The following is an 18,672-nucleotide window of genomic DNA, read 5'->3' as shown; positions in this document are numbered from 1 at the left end:
TCATCACCCAGCCCTTGCCCAAGCATCTCAGTCTGTGGTATCTGGGCTGATGGTTCAGATGATCGGTGAGGCTCTCACTCTGCTTTGCCATTCTCAGTCAAGCTGCTGTGCTTTTCTTGGCTACTTTGAGGTCCCTCCAACTTGGCTGATCTTTCTGTCAGTTAGGTGGCTTCCCAGGATATGGGTTTCTTTTCTCCACATCTCCATCTCAGGAATCCTAGTCCCATCTTGATTCCTTTTCTCTCTCTCTCTCTCATTTTCTTTCATTTTACCCAGTTATGTCAAGAGTTTCTTGCCCTTTTGGGGGGATTAAGTTCTTCTGCCAGCATTCATTTGCTGTTCTGTGTGAGTCATTTTACATATAGATGTGTTTTTTTGATGTGTTTGTGGGAGAAGGTGAGTGAGACCTCTTACTCCACTGACATCTTGCTCTGTCCCTTGTTTGGCTCTTAATACATAAGAGACAGCCAAACAAGAAATGGACTTTTATTGTTCTAAGGAAAGAATGTCTAATTTTTCCTTTGAACAAGAGAGGTTGCTGACAAAGATTATATGCTTCACAAAACTTTAGTGAGACTCCTAAACCTTCTCCTTGGCCCACCTATTCACTTTGTTTCTTTTGCAAGAAACTTACTAAGTCAGTTTAGCAAGAGTCCTTCATTATCTATATCTAACTTCTCTTAATATCTAATCAGATTACTCACCCTCCACCATTCACCATGGGATGTCTGATCATCCTGGCCTTTTTTTTCCTCTTTATGGCCACAAATGTGCATATGGAATTTTTTACCTAGGGTTCTAATTGGAGCTATAGCTGCAAGCCTATTTCACAGCCAACACATCTATAACAGGTAACACCAAATCTGAGCCACATCTGAGACCTACACCACAGCTTGTGGCAATGCCATATCCTTAACCCACTGAGTGATGCCAAGGATAGAACCCTCAAACTCAGGATGGTTATGTCAGGCTCTTAGCCTGCTGAGCCACAGTGGGAACTCATCAGCCTGGACTTTATTGAGCAAGAATCCTTTAAATATCTTTAGTCAAAATCCGTTTACACTTGATGTAGTCTCTTAGTAATTTTCTATCCACAGACCCCAAAGCCTCATGGCTATAATTTCACTAGCTAATGCTGTATTCAGAATTAACACCTGTCCTAGAAAATTTCTTTTGGCATTAAAAAAATGTTTCCCACTTAAACTATGTCTAACTATGTTTGTTTGTTTGTTTTGACAGTTGTCAAAATCAAAAAAATCCCGTCCAGTAAACCCCAGAGTGATATTCTGTCTACTGAGGCTGCTGCTGTGGAGAGATCTGGGTGAAGCCATCATCAGTATGTCTGACCAGGAGGCAAAACCTTCAACTGAGGAGCTGGGGGATAAGAAGTAAGGAATGTACACAAACTCAAAGTCATTGGACAGGATAGTAGTGAGATTGACTTCAAAGTAAAAATGACAATACATCTCAAGAACTCAAAGAATCATGCAGTCAAAGACAGGGTGTTTCAACAAATTCACTTAAGTTTTTCTTTGAAGGTCAGAGAATTGCTGATAATCATGTTCTAAAAGAACTGAGAATTGAGGAAGAATATGTGATTGAAGTTTATCAGGAACAAACAAGGGGTCACTCAATGTGTTAGATATTCTTTTATTTTTTCTTTTCCTTTAATCCTTTTTTATTTTTTAAAATAATTCTTTTGTAATGTGGTATTCAAAACAGAATTGAAAACTGGCACCCCATCTCTTTAAAACATCTGGTAATTTGAATTCTAGTGCCCATTATTCATTTTTGTTTGTTTTTATTGTGCTGATATTTGGTGATCAAACCTCAACCCCCTTTATACTGCCCTCTCCTTTTAAAAATTATTTGTGTGCACAGAGAGGCCACTTTTCCCAGGACAGTGCTTTTTCAGGCTTTTGATAAATAGGATCAACTGATGTGAGTGTTCAACTGACTTTCCTACTGGCCCTGAAGTTCTAGCATGTGATTGCTTCACTCCTGGAATATGGCATTCAGTGGGAGATTGAAGATTTTAGACACCTGAACTGTGGGAAAAAATGACTTTTCCTTAACTTTAAGCTACTTTTAAAATCTGAGGTTCTGGACCAAAAGAAGAGAAATATCAAGTTGTAGTCAATATGGCAGAGATAATGACCAACTACAGATGACTACACCAAAGAGAAAGTGGTTTAAGATGAAAAAGAAACCTTGTTAGAAGATCCAAGAAAAGTTCTAATTTTAATTAGCAGTTAAAAGTTATTCATGCAGAAGAGTATATAATATAACACTGATGTTTTTTATTTTACAGGCTAGAGGTCTAATTGGAGCTGTAACCATCAGCCTACGCCACAGCCACAGCAATGTGGGATCTAAGCTGCGTCTGTGACCTACTCCACAGCTCACAGCAACGCTGGATCCTTAACCCACTGATCGAGGCCAGGGATCAAACCGGCAACCTCATGGTTCCTAGTCGGATTTGTTAACCACTGTGCCATGACGGGAACTCCGAAGTTTATTTTAAAGTAGTCAAAGTACAAAGAGATTATGGATTTTTACTTTGCTCTAGTAAATGAAACTAACATATGATAATTGAAAAGTAGGTACTGTATGTGGCAGTTCCTGTCATGGCTCAGTGGTTAACAAATCCGACTAGGAACCATGAGGTTGCGGGTTTGGTCCCTGGCCTCGATCAGTGGGTTAAGGATCCAGCGTTGCCGTGAGCTGTGGAGGAGGTCGCAGACGCAGCTTAGATCCCACATTGCTGTGGCTGTGGCGTAGGCTGATGGTTAACAGCTCCAATTAGACCTCTAGCCTGGGAACCTCCATATGCTGCAGGTGCAGCCCTAGAAAAGGCAAAAAGACAGAAAAAATAAAAAGAAAGAAAGAAAAGTAAGTACTATATGTGAACTCTTCACAATATATTTTAATTTGCCGGCCAACCAGTCACTAGGATTGAATTTTTTTCTTTGGATTTTTGTTTTTTTTTTTGTTTTTCTCATCAACCGAGTGAACAACACATGAGCACTGGCTCCAGCTACATATTGCATTAAACATTTTTAGATGTGAAATGATTAAATTTACAGTTTTTTTTTAACATGGATTTCCTTGTCTACTTTTATATACCCCCAATGGATTTGCAATGTGTTAAAGAAAGATACTAGTTACAATGAATGGAGTTATGATGGGTACATTGAGGAAACTTTGAGGCCTATGTCTTAGAGAAAAAATTCTAAACTAATATGTTTAAAGGAGCAAGCATTTATTGTTGTTGTCATATTGGTTGCTCAGTGAATATCTTTTATGTATTCCTTACTAAATATTCCATTAGAAATGTTTTGTTTCCCAACTCCCTAATTTCCCTTGTGCTTTGTAGACTGGAAGTTATGTAGAACAAAAGAGACATTTTGCTGCTTGGAATTTTCACTGCCACCCCCAGAGACGTGCTATTTTTGTCACTTGTACCATCTTCTTTCTCTGGGAAAAATCAGAACAAGGCACTCCAGAGGTAATATCAAATTTTAATAAATGTATATTACTACATTATTTTTATTATTTTATTAAGTAATTTAGAATTATATTGCTTTTGTGAAGTATTTATTAATCCAAAAAGTTTTAATTATCTGAAGAGTCATAAGAGGCACTTTTTCCCCACTGAATTTTTGCACTCTCTTTTGAATGATATCAGAAATATCTCAGTAGAGTGATGATATGTATTGTATGCATATACATAGTGAACCATCCTATATGTATATAGTTCACGAATGGGCTCGTACTACTTCTTATCCTGACACTCATTTATTCTTTCCCACAGGTTGGCGTGGACCAAAAACTGGGTTTCATTTGGACGAGTTTATTCTTTCCTCTTGAGATAAAACTATGAAGGAAAGTATTGGGAATAATTCGGCCTCGCATCTTCAAAGGCCTGTGTGAATTCTCAGAACGGCAAGCATTTTATTCTGAGAATACTGGCATTCTTTTAAATAGCTGCAATGTCCCAGTGACAATGAGAGTCTGTCCAGGTTAGTCAAACACAGAACTGGGGTACTAATTGTGTTTGTTGGTCTCCATGACTTAATAACATGATTATATGTCCAGTCTAGTGGTAATGAAATCCTTGCTGTTTAGTGTCTGTCACCTATCTCAGGTTAATAGTTGCTGTAATAAACATGCCAAGGCCAATGATGGCTTCAATAATTGATCTGCTGGAAAATCTGGACGGAATAAGGGACAGAATCACTTCTCTGAAACTGAGTTCAAGACATATAAATGGCCATATAACAAAATTAGTGTTACTCCAAAGTAGATTGTGATGATTTAAGGTGCATTTTCTAAACCCTAGAGCCGATACTAAACAAATAACTCAAAAATACTAAAAGAACCTCCAAAGAATTAAACTATTACAGTAAGAAGTATCTATTTAGCACAAAAAAAGACAGCTAAGAATGAGCAGAAAAACCAAAAAGATATGACATCTAGAAAACAAATAGGAAAATGGCAGACATAAATCCAGCCATATGATAACTATATAAAATTTAAAAGACATAAACTGGGGCATTCCATTTTAAAAATTAAACAGGTATGCATTGTTTATAAAAGAAACACATTAGAATAAAAAACATTAGCTGTTTGAAAGTAAAAGGGTGGGAAAATTATATCGTGCAGAGAATACCCAAAAGACAACTGGAGTGGCTATTCTGACCTCAGAGAAAATAGTTTTTATGGTAAATATTCCTAGAAGTAAAGAAGGATATCATATGATGGAAGGTTTAATTAATCTGGCATATATAACAGTTATAAACAAAGTCACCTAACAATAGTGTCTCAAATCACATAAAGCAAAAACTGACGTGATTGAAGGGGTAAATAGGCAATTCACTAATGATATCTGTACCTTCCTCTTAATAATCGGCAGACCAATATAGAGAATCAATGTGGTTATAATATACTTGAGTAATCATATCAACCAACTTGACCTGACATAGATAGAAGACTCCGCCCAACAACAGTAGAACACAAATTATTTTTAAACACATCTGGATTATTCTCCAGATTATATCATATGCTAAGTTATGAAACTGAACTTAATGAATTTCAAGACTGAAATCATGTAGAGTAGGTTCTACTGACCACAGGAAAATTAAATTAGAAGTCAAAATAAATTACTCTGGGAAACTGCTGAATATTTTGAAATTAACATACTTTATAGGGCAAACACAAAATTATAAAACATTTAGAACTGAGTGGGATACAGCTAAAGACATGCCTAGAGGGAAAGTTATAGTTTTAAAAGATTATATCAGAAAAGAGGAAATATACCAAATAAATGATCTAAGCTTCAACCGTAAGAAGAAAGAAAAATACTAAACTAGAAAATTAAAGCCAAATTAAATCAAAGGAAGTGAATAATAAATATTTGAGCAAAGGTCAATGATATTAAAATAGAACCCAGAATAATTATAGTGTAAGCCAATGAAACCAAAAGTTGGTTTTTGCAGATTAATGAAATTGACAAGCCTTTAGTCTGACCAAGAAACAAAGTAAGAAGACATAAATCACTAAAATTAGGAAAGAGAGAGAAGGCCTCACTACTGATTCCATAGATTCTATCAGGAATGCTATTGTTTGTCTTGTGTTTCTTGAGGGGGAGATGGCTGTGGAGGAAAGCACGGTTCTGGTTACACTTTAAACTCAGTAACATGCCATTGCTGTCAACACTGATCTCTGTGAAATTTCCAGAAGATCCCTTGACAATATACCATACTTATTCAAATTTATCTATTGCTAGCCAGTGGGTTTTTTTAGGGGAAGGGGGTTTGTTTTGTTTTGTTTTGCTTGTCAGTTGTTTAACCAATTTGGGGAGGACTCTTGTAATTACATCAGATACATACGTTAATAACATGGTGAATCCTCCAAGGTTTCCATTCCTACAGGATTTTTTGACATTCCTGTGCTTAAATTAACTCAAAGCATTAGGCATTAAGAGTGCTTTGGTCTTGGGCCAAAATAAGGTATGTGATTGAGAGAATGTCCCTGAAACCTCAGCAGTGTGTCTTGTTGAGTGAACATTTGCAGAGAATGGAAAACTGTCCCAGATACAGTTTATGACAGATTGGAGCCCTTTATGCATCTCTTACTCATTTAGTTCCTTTTCTCAAATTGACACGCACAGTGCATTCTCAAGATAGTTGATATCATCCTCCTGGGGTGAAAAAGTTGTTCTTGTGGATCAAAAGAAATCTCACATATTACAATAGTACAATGATTCATTACATTACATTACAATATTACAGTGGTTCATTGCATCACAACACATTACAATATTACATATGGCAATATTACAGTGGTTCATTGTCCTCCAAACAGCCATAGTTCATAAGCAGATATACAATATATCTGTAGTATTAAAATTTGGGGGGAGGAGTGAAAACAAGGAGAAAGTGTTTAAAAAGGACATTCAGGCAGGTGTTGGGAAAAACAAAAGTTTGTAAGACCCTATTGTACCTATATAAAGAAATTGATCCGTTTCTGCCATCCAACTATGAAGGATCAGGTGTGATGTAAGCCAGAGCAGCTGCTACCATTTGCTAAGATTCCCTTGGTAGTAGTGGGTTTTGCAGAGACAGTGATTTGAGAAGGTTGTGTTTCTTTTCTCATTAGAGGCACTTAATATCTTTCTCTTCCTCAGTACATTATCTTCACTTAAGTATTAAGTACATTATCTTCACTTAACTTCACTTAAGTATTAAGTACATTATCTTCACTTAACTCTTCCTCAGTACATTATCTTCACTTAAGTATTTTCTGAAAAAGTGTGTCTGTGTAGATTCCCTTGAAGGAAATGGCTGCTTATCTTCTACTGGGACTTTCATAAAACTCAAAGTCCACATCTATATATTTGCCAGCAGGAATATTCAGGTCCAAATTTACTGTGTTAGACCAAAGAATTATGTACGCACAATGATATGCCATTTTGTGTTCCCTAAAATTTCCAGATTTTTGTTCAGCAGCAACCAAAGTTCTATTAAACACAAGTTATCCAGAGCTATTACATATATGTCACTCTATGATAAGAAATGTAATTAATATAAAAATAACTTCTTTAAAATACTTACTGAAATTTTAGGTAATATTATTTATGAGAAAATTGTTGGAAAATAGAATTGTTAACTATCACATTGTGATAAATATTTCTAAATTTGTTTATTGACTTGTCAGAGAGCAAGAAAATGAAATTTACAAGACAATGGCCTTGCATCAGTATGTTTAAATTCAGAAGGCAAATGCATGTTTTAACAAATGTTTTTTATTAATTTTTCTTTAATGTGAAAGTTAAAATTTTATACCTTTATTTGAATCTAGTATTTAAATATTTTTTAATTATTGACATGATGATAGAAGACTTGTAAATACATTTGATGAAATTTGTGATATGTCATCTGGAGATGACTTCAGAAAGAGTATTAGGATATCACTTTGAGGTAGATATACAGTTTTTTGTTTGTTCCTTGGGTAATCAGCAAAAACGAGATCGGAAAACCACATGTAAGTCACTGTTCTCTGCATTTTTAGGATAACCTGAATATAGTAATCAAATGTGTTCTTCATTTTGTCACATCTAGAATTTTGTTGTTAAATTGAAATTGTTTAAAAACGATGATTTAGGGAGTTCCTGTCGTGGCTCAGTGGTTAACGAATCTGACTAGTAACCATGAGGTTATGGGTTCGATCCCTGGCTTTGCTCAGTGGATTAAGGATCCGGCGTTGCCGTGAGCTGTGGAGTGTAGGTCGCAGACGCGGCTCAGATCCTACGTGGCTGTGGCTCCAATTCGACCCCTAGCCTGGGAACCTCCACATGCCGTGGGAATGGCCCTAGAAAAGGCAAAAAGACAAAAAAAAAAAAAAAAAAAAGATGATTTGCGTTAGATTATTTTGTCAAATCATAGATTAAAATATTTTATTTATGGATATCTTTTAGATGAAGATAGTACACTTCTTATAATTGCACAGGACTATACCTTTTCACTAGATTATTTTGGGGGGGACAAACTTTAGACTATTGTTTTAAAAAAGATTAATTTAATTTAATCCAATATTTCCAGGAATTTAGATGTTACAGACAGCAATTTTTTTTTTTCTAAAGATGGTCTTATGAAAATTGATAAGCTAGAAACAAATTTCTTTTGCTAATGGAATTGTTGGGAGCTTCCAGTAGACTTTGCCATGTTGTAACAGAGAAATCATGTTTTCACTGATTTGCACATAATGGTAAAAAAAAATTGCATTATAACATTCGGTCTTAATTGAATGAGAATATTTTGTCTTGCTAACATGATTATTGGCCAACCACTCTCTGTGTCTATTGGACCTCAGGATAAAGGGAGAACAGTGCATATTTGAAGGTTATGCAGGTAACACAGAAAGGACTTAACATCCATCTTTATCAGTCTGTGTGTAGCACACAGGATACCCACAGATTATGAATGTTTTATTGTCAAATTAGATTACTATTAGATGGAAAATGAAACAAGGCCTAAAAGGATCAAAAAATCAGCATAACCCAGCCAAATCCAGACTTGCAGACTACTTCTTATCGAACAGGCCCATGTGGCAAATGGGATCCCAAACACAAAGATAGCCCCAAGACCACAGACTATATGGCTCAACAAAATGACCCCTGTCTATAAAAAACCAAGCACTCCCCTGTGTGGGGGAGAGGGAAACGGCGGGGGTGGAGGGGGGAAGGTGTCTGAGTCTTGCTTGCTCAGAGCTCCCGACCACTCTGTTGGTAAATAAACCCTGCTTGCAATCTCATTGCTCCAGCCTCTGATGTTGTAACAATTATGTGAATGTGTGTTTGTGTATAGTTTATATGTACATATAGGTGCATTTATATGTATATCTACATAGGTTGTTTCTTAAAATGTTATTTTCCCCTCTTTTATTTTTCCTTGTCAGGTGACAGAGCTTAGAAGGAAAGGGAAACCATCTATGCTTTTGTCTTAACTCTCAAATGCCAGCTCTGCAGAAAGTGACAACTTCTCTGTAAGACCCTTCCTACTTGTGGTCCTTTGGACATCCTTGAAGGTATGTCTAAATGAGCATGGAACTGTATGTTTATTAGAAAAAAGCCTAGGATGGATGGGCATTTATGTATCTTGCTTTTAATAAGCTTGATGACATTTGGTTATAGCTAAATAAGCATTAAAAACCCATCCAAGAGCCAGATGAGAGTGAAAATAGTAATTGGGAGTTACTTTGTGTCATAACAGGTCTTCCTAAATGGGGATCTTTCCTTAGCTATTCTATTCTAAAACTGAATCTACCTCTATAACACCAATTACTGAATTACTTATCACCTCTTTATTTGTATGACTGATTCACCAAATGGGGTTTTCATCTCTTATGGCCTGATGGTTCATTTTTTGGTGACACAAGCACCTTATGAGTTGTCAGGCACAGGGTAGGCTTTCAATAAACTTTTACTGAGAATAGATAAATAACTAGATTTTATAGAGTGATTTTGTAAACAGTCTGGGTCAACTAAGCAGAAAAAAATGATGCAAAAAATGATACAAAAAAAAGAAACGTAATTTTTAATTTGATCCAGGCAATCCAGTCAGTTTTGAAAATGCACAAGGGATAAGGGTTCTGATGCATGGTGCTAATATTGAAATGTGCAGAGCTATGGAGCAGCTAGCTATAATTTCAGAGCTGTATAACAGAGTAGGAAGCAGCTTCCAAATAAAATCAATATGAAGGAGTACCAAAGAGTTACTTCCCAGTTTCCAGCTGAATTATCTTTTTTATTAAAAGTGGTGTTTCTTTATTTTTTCCTCTTAGGAGATGACTTCTTGGGAACCCTTTTGAGAATGAATGACATCAGCAAATCCCTAAACAAGACTCTTCATACAGAGCATTTCATCTACCTATTGTCCAAGGGCTGCCCTCTGAAGGTAAGTTTTTTGTCATAATAGTCCTTGCTTTCTAGGAGCAACCATGTCTGGATAGAAAGTTAGACGTTAATTTTCTGAAGACTGATGGCTTATAGTTACATTCTAATTGACCCCAAAGGTCAGACTGCCTAATGAGTTGAGAGAATAGCTTTTCTTGTGTACCTTCATAGCTTTTCTACAATTCAGTTAGTACATTTACTATCAATATAAAGAATTTTCTTAACTTTTCTCATTCAGTAAAGATAAGAAAAAAGATAAGGAAAAAAGTGTCTGGGTCCACTTCATTACCAGAGAATTATTATAATATGTGAGATATAATAGATTCTCAATAAATAATAGACTGGAAGGTAGACAGGTAGTTTGAGCTGAAATAATTAATTATATGAATGATCAGTCTAGAACTTTAAGGAGCCAAATACAGAAGGGAAAAGACAGATACAACTCTGAGATAGTGATCGCCATCATTTTAGCCAAGCAAAGGTGGAAAGGGAGTACAAGTGTTTGACACCTTTGATTTTAGGGAGTCTTAAAGCCACTTTTCCAGCCACAGAAGGCACCCAGCAGCTAAAAATGTGGCTTTCTCTGTGGCTTCTGTGTAGATTTATTCCAGCACATGTAGAGGAAAAGTGTGCAAGGATGTCATAGCCCCCTGACAAGCTCCTTAGAAAATGTGTTCCTTGCCTTTGCCAATGTTCCCCACTGTGTCCTTGCAGGTGATGGCCACAAAGATGAGGTGGATTTGTTACTCTGGATACCATTGCTTCTACCACCAGCTTCTCCAAATCTACGACAGTCTTCCTCAGGCATGGAAACTCTTCTCTTTCCTGTGTTGCAGTGGATACCTCCTGCAGATAAGAAATGCTTAACTGAGAAATGCTCATGTTGGGATATCATCGATGAGACTTTAATTTGGGCATGGTGACTGTTTCCCTTGCTTCCACTTGACTCAATCCCAGGAGCCTCAGTAGAGGAAATATTATTGCACAAGAAACTCAAAATGGTGGAATTGCTCAGTGCTCCCATAAAAATACATTTATAAATTTCATTTGCCATGTGGTAAATTTAAAGAATAAGATCTATTTTTTTTCAAAAATCAAAGCATATCTAAAATATCTAACATATAAATTAAGCACCCTCCTTTCTCCTAATACTATCTCCCAAAGTTTTTCTCTACTAAGGGAGTTGTGTGCATTCTTTAAGTGGATAGATGCGCACACACACACGTTATTTTTAGGGGGTTCTGGAATTGGAGCTATATTGTACACATTATTCTGCAAATTGCCTCATTTAACAATTTTTTCAATGCCCTTTTTCTGTTTCACTACTACATATCTGTGTCATTTGTTGAATGACTGCATGACTGTTTTGTACATGAAATATAATTAAACATTTTAAGCACTTATTCATAGATATTTATGTTAGCACCAAATTTCTGTGCAATGAACCTCCCTATATATCAATAATTTATATTTGTCTACTATATCATAATAAATTACAGTCGAAATACTGGGATTAAGTATATGCACATTTCAAATTTTGAAAATAATCACAAGATTTCCTTAGAAATATGGTAACATCTTTATCCTTAAATGGCAATGAATGAATTTGCCAGCTTTCCCACAACCTCACAGATAATGAATTTTATGAGTATTTAAAATCTTTGCCAGTGTGATAGCCCAAACTATTGTCTTAAATTGTATTTCTTTTGTTTTTGATCATTTTTCATGTGTTTATTAGCCATCTATATTTAAAATTTTTCTCTTTATGTCCAATTTTGGGGCTGGGGAGGTTTTAGTCTCTTGCTGATTTCAGAGAGCTCATTTATTATTGAGGGAGTAAGCTTTTGGATTGTCAAGCATTACAGATATTTTTAACACCTTTAAACTTCATTTTTGTTATAAGAATGTATGATTGTTATATGTCCAAGTATAACCATGTTTGCTTCTATGGCTTCTGAGTTTCATGTCATTTTGGAAAAATATTTATACTGATCCCATAAAACTCTTCACCTATGTTAACTTCAAATTCTTTTGTGTTTTTTTTAATTCAAATTCTTAAATCATGAGAATTTTTTTGATTTGAAATTTAAAGTTGCCAAGTTATTTGCCATTATTTGCGATTATTGGCCAATAATTGCCCATTTATCTGTAATGCCATCTTGCACATATACTGTATTCTCATCTGTGACTGGCTCCATTTTTGTTCTGTGGGTCTGTGTGTCTCTTCTTCTGCCTCCTGTCTCATGTGTCTTCTCGTTGGAAGAAATTACAGTTTAGACTGCAATTTCATCAACTTTAATAAATTAATTTAGGGGAGAATTGGTTTTTAATCATATGTCTTCCTATCCAAGGACAAGGTATGTCTTTCCTTTTATTCAATAATTTTAATTACTTTTAATATTTTCACTTTGTGATATGGATATTTTCCTTCAGTTCATTTTCTTACTTAATAATTTTTCTTTATCTAAAAGTCGTGTTTTGTTTTGGGAGTAAATGGTCTCCTTACCCTTTCTTAGGGTTTTTCAGATTTTTTCAAATTATATCCTAAATCTCTTACAAATACTAACAGATGTGATTCTCCCCTTCCAAATTATGTGAATTTTAGTTATGTTAATAAAATTCACTGACTGGTACTTTCAGAGCACTTAAACAATTGTGGAAATATTACCCACCCTTTATTTAATTAGGTTTTAATGGATAGTTCTCGGGTTTGACCAGCACGTTGTTGCTGGTCTATTACCAAAAAAGACTCTCATAAACAATGATGATCAAGCAAAGCTGAGTTTATTAGACCTACTCCAGCAAGGGAAAACACCACTTTGACAAGGTTTAGTAGTATTTCAAAAACAAGAAATGATGGGTTTGGGGGATGCGCTAATGTGGTTTAAGGCAGGATTTTCAAGGCAATAAACTGGTTAGGAGTGGGAAAAATTTGTGATACAATAGTTTAAAGTTAATGAAAGAGTAAAATGAGGACCTTGATGTGAGTGTAGATCATCAAATTTTTGTCTGATGAATGAGCAATTTCCCTATATGAGTAATGATGGAAGAACTATTTATTTAGATGAATTAACTGAATTTATTTATTGGTTTATGGTTTTATCTTGTTTATAGGACTCTGCTGGGGGTGGTATCAGGTCTTATTTCCAATAGGTAAGTTATTTTGATGTAAGTGGTCTCAGTCATCAGAGTAATATGCTAATTCTAAATTTGAGATTTTTGTGTGTGTCATGTTAGGAAAAGTCTCTTACATTTTATATATTTCTAAGAAATTTAAATCAAAACCAAGTGGTGAATGTAACCAAATGCTTCATAAAAATTATATTATTCCTTAAACTTCATCTGTGAAAATAATTCATTTTTAGTATTGAAATTCCCTTATGTTGTTCATTCAACAGACTTTTAAAGTTTTACTTTTTAAATTCACTACTGAATTATGAGTATCTTCATTTGATTTTGGTTTTTTACAACTGTACTACTAAAAGAAATTGATCTGTAATTTTACATTTTGCTCTGTTTTTGTCATGTTTGCATGTTAGATTTCCTGGTTGAGTTAAAATAACTTTAACAATTTTCTTTTGGAGTTCCCGTTGTGGCGCAGTGGTTAACAAATCAGACTAGGAACCATGAGGTTGCGGGTTCGATCCCTGGCTTTGCTCAGTGGGTTGGATCCCACGTTGCTGCGGCTCTGGCATAGGCCAACAGCTATAGCTCCAGTTAGACTCCTAGCCTGGGAACCTCCACATGCCGCAGGAGCGGCCCTAGAAAAAGGCAAAAAGACAAAAAAAAAAAAAAAAGAATTTTCTTTTTACTCTGTGCTCTAGAATGAGTTTAAAAGCTCTAGAATTAACATCAATAGTTTATCAAATACATTATTTAAATCATCTGAAAACTCCTTTGTTTTTGGTGATTTGGAGTAGAATTGAGGCCATCTCGAAAATGTTCTCACTTTTTAATGGTTATAGCTTATTTTTTGTTTTATATCTTACATTTAACATGTTTTCCACTGGAAAATCACAATCCAAATAGATTTTCAAACACAGTAGGATGACGTAATACAAAGCGTTCTTTCATCACCCTATTAATTTATCTTGTCTCAATATCCATTTTCATTCTAGTTTTGGTTATTTCTGTGTGTCTTTTTAATGAGATAAGTGTGACTCATGGATTTTTAGCCTCACTGGCTCTCTGTTCCCCTCTCCCCCAATCAGCATTTTGGTATAATTTATCAGTGTATTTTTTTAATGTTATAATTTATTTATATATTTTTGTCTGTATTCCTTTGTGTTTTTTCCTAATAAATTCTTAAAAGTGTGTAATCTACTGATTTTTACTTGTTCTTAGTAGTGAAAAACTTTTTCCGTTCTGAGTTTTATAAAACCTCATTATTAACACATTGTAAACATTCAGAGGATAAGGATAAAAGAACAGTGAACTTGCAAATACTAGGAACCCAGCTTCCACCATTATCATTTTGCCTTATTCATTCACTTCATTTTATTTTTAAATAAGTTAAAGAAATCATAGCACTGGTTTTCCTCAAAAGCATTTTTACGCTTTAATTTTTAAATCATAACATATGTTACAAAATTCAAATTTTACAGAGAGATTTTCAGTGAAAGGTAATTTGCCTTTTTAACTCCATCTTCCATAACCACCCCATACACATACTTTTTTATAATGTTCTGTACTTCCTTTTATTTAATATATTTATGTACTATGTAAATATTTTTAAATGTTTGTAGCAGACCACCTCATATCAGTCATGAGGAGCTTCCTTATTTTTAACATTTTACTTTTACATAGGTAAAATTTACATAATTAAGTGCATAGATCTTAAATATGTAATTCAATGAGTTTTCTGAAAGGTATATACCCATGTAATTAGTACCATTTTAATTACTTGAGGATCCCCCTCACTGCCTCGTATCAGCTAAGCCTAATTCCCATAAAAGATAATGTTCTGATTTCTGTCATCCTATATTAGTTTTGCCTGTTCTTGCAGTTAATTAAATGGAATCACACAGTGTGTCTCTGGCTTCTTCTACTCATCATCATGATATTGAGATTTATCCATGTCATTCCCCTTACCAGTAATGTTAACTTATTTTTTTATTTTAAATTGTAGAGCACCATTCCATTGAATGGGCATGCTACAATTTGTTTATCCATTCTCTGTTGATGGACATCTGGGTCATTTCCAGTTTGTAGATATTTTGAATATGTATCTCTTAGCAATTACCTAAAAATGGAATTTGCCTGATTGTAAGATATATTTTTACTTCACTTTATAAGAAACTGTCAAAGAGTCTTCTAAAAGAGGTGGAAACTTTTCACACTCTCTGCCAGTGATAGACATTATTTTCAATTACTAGCCATCATCACTAGTATTTGAAATTATCTTTCTTTTGTTTCATTTATTTTTTAATATTTTATATAATTGATTTACCACATTTGTCAATTTCTGCTGTACAGCAAAGTGACCCAGTTATACTTATGTATACATTCTTTGTCTCATAATTATCTTCAATCATGTTCCATCACAAGTGATTGATTATAGTTCCCTGTGCTATACAACAGTTTCTCATTGCTTATCCACTCCAAATGCAATAGTTTGCATCTACTAACCCCAAACTCCCAATCCATCCCACTCCTTCCCATTCCCCCTTGGCAACACTATTCACAACAGCCAAGACATGGAAAGAACCTAAATGTTCATCAACAGATGAATGGGTTAAGATAATGTGTCACATGCACACAATAGTATACTACTCAGCCATAAAAAAGAACAAAATAATTCCATTTGCAGCAACATGGATGGAACAAGGGAATCTCACACTAAGTGAAGTAAGTCAGAAAGAGAAAGACAAATACCATATGATATCATTTATATGTGGAATCTAAAATATGGCACAAATGGGCCTATCTACAGAGCAGAAACAGACTCATAGATGTGAAATTGTCATTATTTTAAATCATACTCACTTGAGTGGCTATGAGGTGTTATATTATTGTGCCTTCAGTTTATGGTTTGGTCATTTAAAAGTATAACAAAAATTTTTTAAGGTTAGCTGCCAGTTATAAATCTTTGGTAATTATTAAAATTACCAAATTAATTACTTAGCTAGGTCCCCCACATATGTTAGTCATACAGTCAGGTACTTCTCTTATGTTTGTATTTCTCCCCCAAATTTGTTTATTATTTTGAAGTAATTTTATACTTACAGGAAATTTGCGAAAATAGAGTTATGTATTCTTTACCCTGTTTTCCTAATGTTAACATCTTATATAACCATTACTGTAAATACTGTTAACTAGTCTGTGGACCATATTTGAATTTTGCCAGCTGTACCACTAATGTGCTTTTTTCTGGTTCAGAATCTAATTCAGGATTCCATATTGCCTTCATTTGTCATGTTGTCATTGTCTCTGTGTCCACTTTCCAATCTGGAAGAGTTCCTCGTCTTTCTTAGAATTTATTAACCTTGATGCATTGGAGAAAAACTAGGCCATAATTTTCTACAAAAGCCCTCAATTTGGATTTGTTTGATATTTTCTCATAGATTGAGGTTATGCACTTTTGGCAAAAATAACACAATGATAATAGGGTATGCTTTTAGTGGATTATATCAGTAGTGTATAAAGTCAGTACGTCTTATTTCTGCAGATATTAAATATGATCACTTGGTTAAGGTGATGTATGCCAGGCTTCTCCAGTGCAAAATTACTTATTTTCTCTTTTCAATTAAATATTTTGTGAGGAGATACTTTGAAACTATGCAGATGTTTTCTTTCTCATCATACATTGACTCACTAATTTTAGTACACATTGGTGACTGTTGCCTACAGCAATTAATACCATAATGTTTGCCTAATGATATTTTTCTCTTTCCTTGATACTTTCCACACCACACGTATTCATTAGAATTTAACTATTAGGGCATACTTTTTTCCTCACATTTTTTATGTATTCAGTTGCTGTTTTGCATCAGGATTAATGTATAGTATTTTCTTTAGTCCATGGGTTTTCATATATTGTTATAATTATTTATTTTTTACTTCTAAAGTTTTCCAAGATTTGGCTATTGGGAGCTCCTTTAAAGTTGGTCCCTTTGTTCTTTTACTATGCCCACATAATTTTTTGAGCATGTCATTATTTTTATGGTTCCACAGATATTCTAGGTTTATCTTATGTTTTCCTTCCCCAAACCTAGAATCAACCATTTCTTCAAGGAGCTCTGGTTCTCTATATTGGAAAATATTATTTAGAAACCAAGATCTGAATATTATATGTGATCTTTGCTATCAAGAAATTATTTCTTCTAGCCCCTACTAATGCAAAGATTTGGGAAATATCTTTAGGTTTACTCATACACACATGCACACATCTAAATAACTTACATTTCTCTCCATGTGTGTTTTTGTATCTCCATACTGATATTTCTGATTACAATCTAGTATCACCATTCTTATTTTATTCTTTCTTTATTTGTAACCCCTTTCTCTTAACAGCCAGAAACCTGCCTTTTATTATCCACAATATTATCTTATTTCTTAATCTAATATATATTAGTTTCATAATTGTTAAGACATACTTCTTTTAAAAATAAAATCACCAACTAAAGTACAATATTTAAATGCAGGTTTTTTAATTTACCCTTACAGCATCCAGTCATCAAACTAGTTTCCAAACTTAGCTAGGTCCCCCACATATGTTAGTCACACAGTCAGGTACTTCTCTTATGTTTGTATTTCGATGTGAGTTCCTCTCCCTCATGGTTGATTTTCACTATTCATTTTTGCAATATGAAATGTTGCTATGACTCTAAGACTTAGAACTCTGAGAACTGTGATTCTTCTCTCACTACACTGGTTCCATTCCTCCCATCTTTCCACCCACCCCACCCAATTCTTATTCAACGCCTACAGGTAACTAGTCTCATTCATTTCTGGTTTATCTTTTCTGTTTTTCTTGTTCACAAGTGAGTATATATGTGCATATTTTATAATATATCCATCCTTCTTCCATGAATTATAGCATGATATAGATGCCCTTTTGTAGTATGCCTTTTCATTATCATGGAAATCATCCTACCGGTATGGAGATTCAAAGAAGTCTTCCTCAGTGTTTTGTTTGATATCTTGTGTACATATTTCAATTTATTCCACCACTCTGCCCTATGAGAATTGTCCATAGTAGTTTTAAATGCAGACACTTTTAAAATGAATTGTTTATTCACTCTTCATTTGTAATTGTTCTTCATATTGTCAGGATACACATTTCTTAAACAATATAAGTATTGCAAATGTTTCTCCCATTAAGTAGCTTACATTTTCCTTCATTCCACCTCTTTATCTTTTATAAACATAACTTTCAGAATTAATATTTTACACACCATTTAAAGTATAAAAATTTTACAGCAAAATAGTTACCCTTGGAACTCCTTTTCCTCCTGTCATTTTATGTTTATATATGATATAAATTCTATATACTCAAATTTTCCTTTCTACAACAAATAGTCTTTTAAATAAATTGAGAGAATATTTGTATTTACTCATATACTTACCACCTCTACTTTTTGATCCTTCCTGTTTCCATCTTTTGTTCTTTTCCTTGAGACTGAGAACTTCCCTTAGCTTTCTTTTGACACATTCTCTCACTTTTCATTTGTCTGGCAATATATTTTAGCTTCATTTTTACTGAATATAAAATTATT

At 34.3% G+C, this 18,672-nt stretch overlaps 1 pseudogene; it reads left to right on the top strand.

Moving 5' to 3' along the window:
- On the top strand, positions 1,339-2,158 carry LOC110256995 (annotated as a pseudogene).

Source organism: Sus scrofa, chromosome 1, assembly GCF_000003025.6.
Source record: "Sus scrofa isolate TJ Tabasco breed Duroc chromosome 1, Sscrofa11.1, whole genome shotgun sequence".
NCBI classification, from domain to species: Eukaryota; Metazoa; Chordata; class Mammalia; order Artiodactyla; family Suidae; genus Sus; species Sus scrofa.
This window is presented reverse-complemented; position numbering and strand designations above follow the sequence as displayed.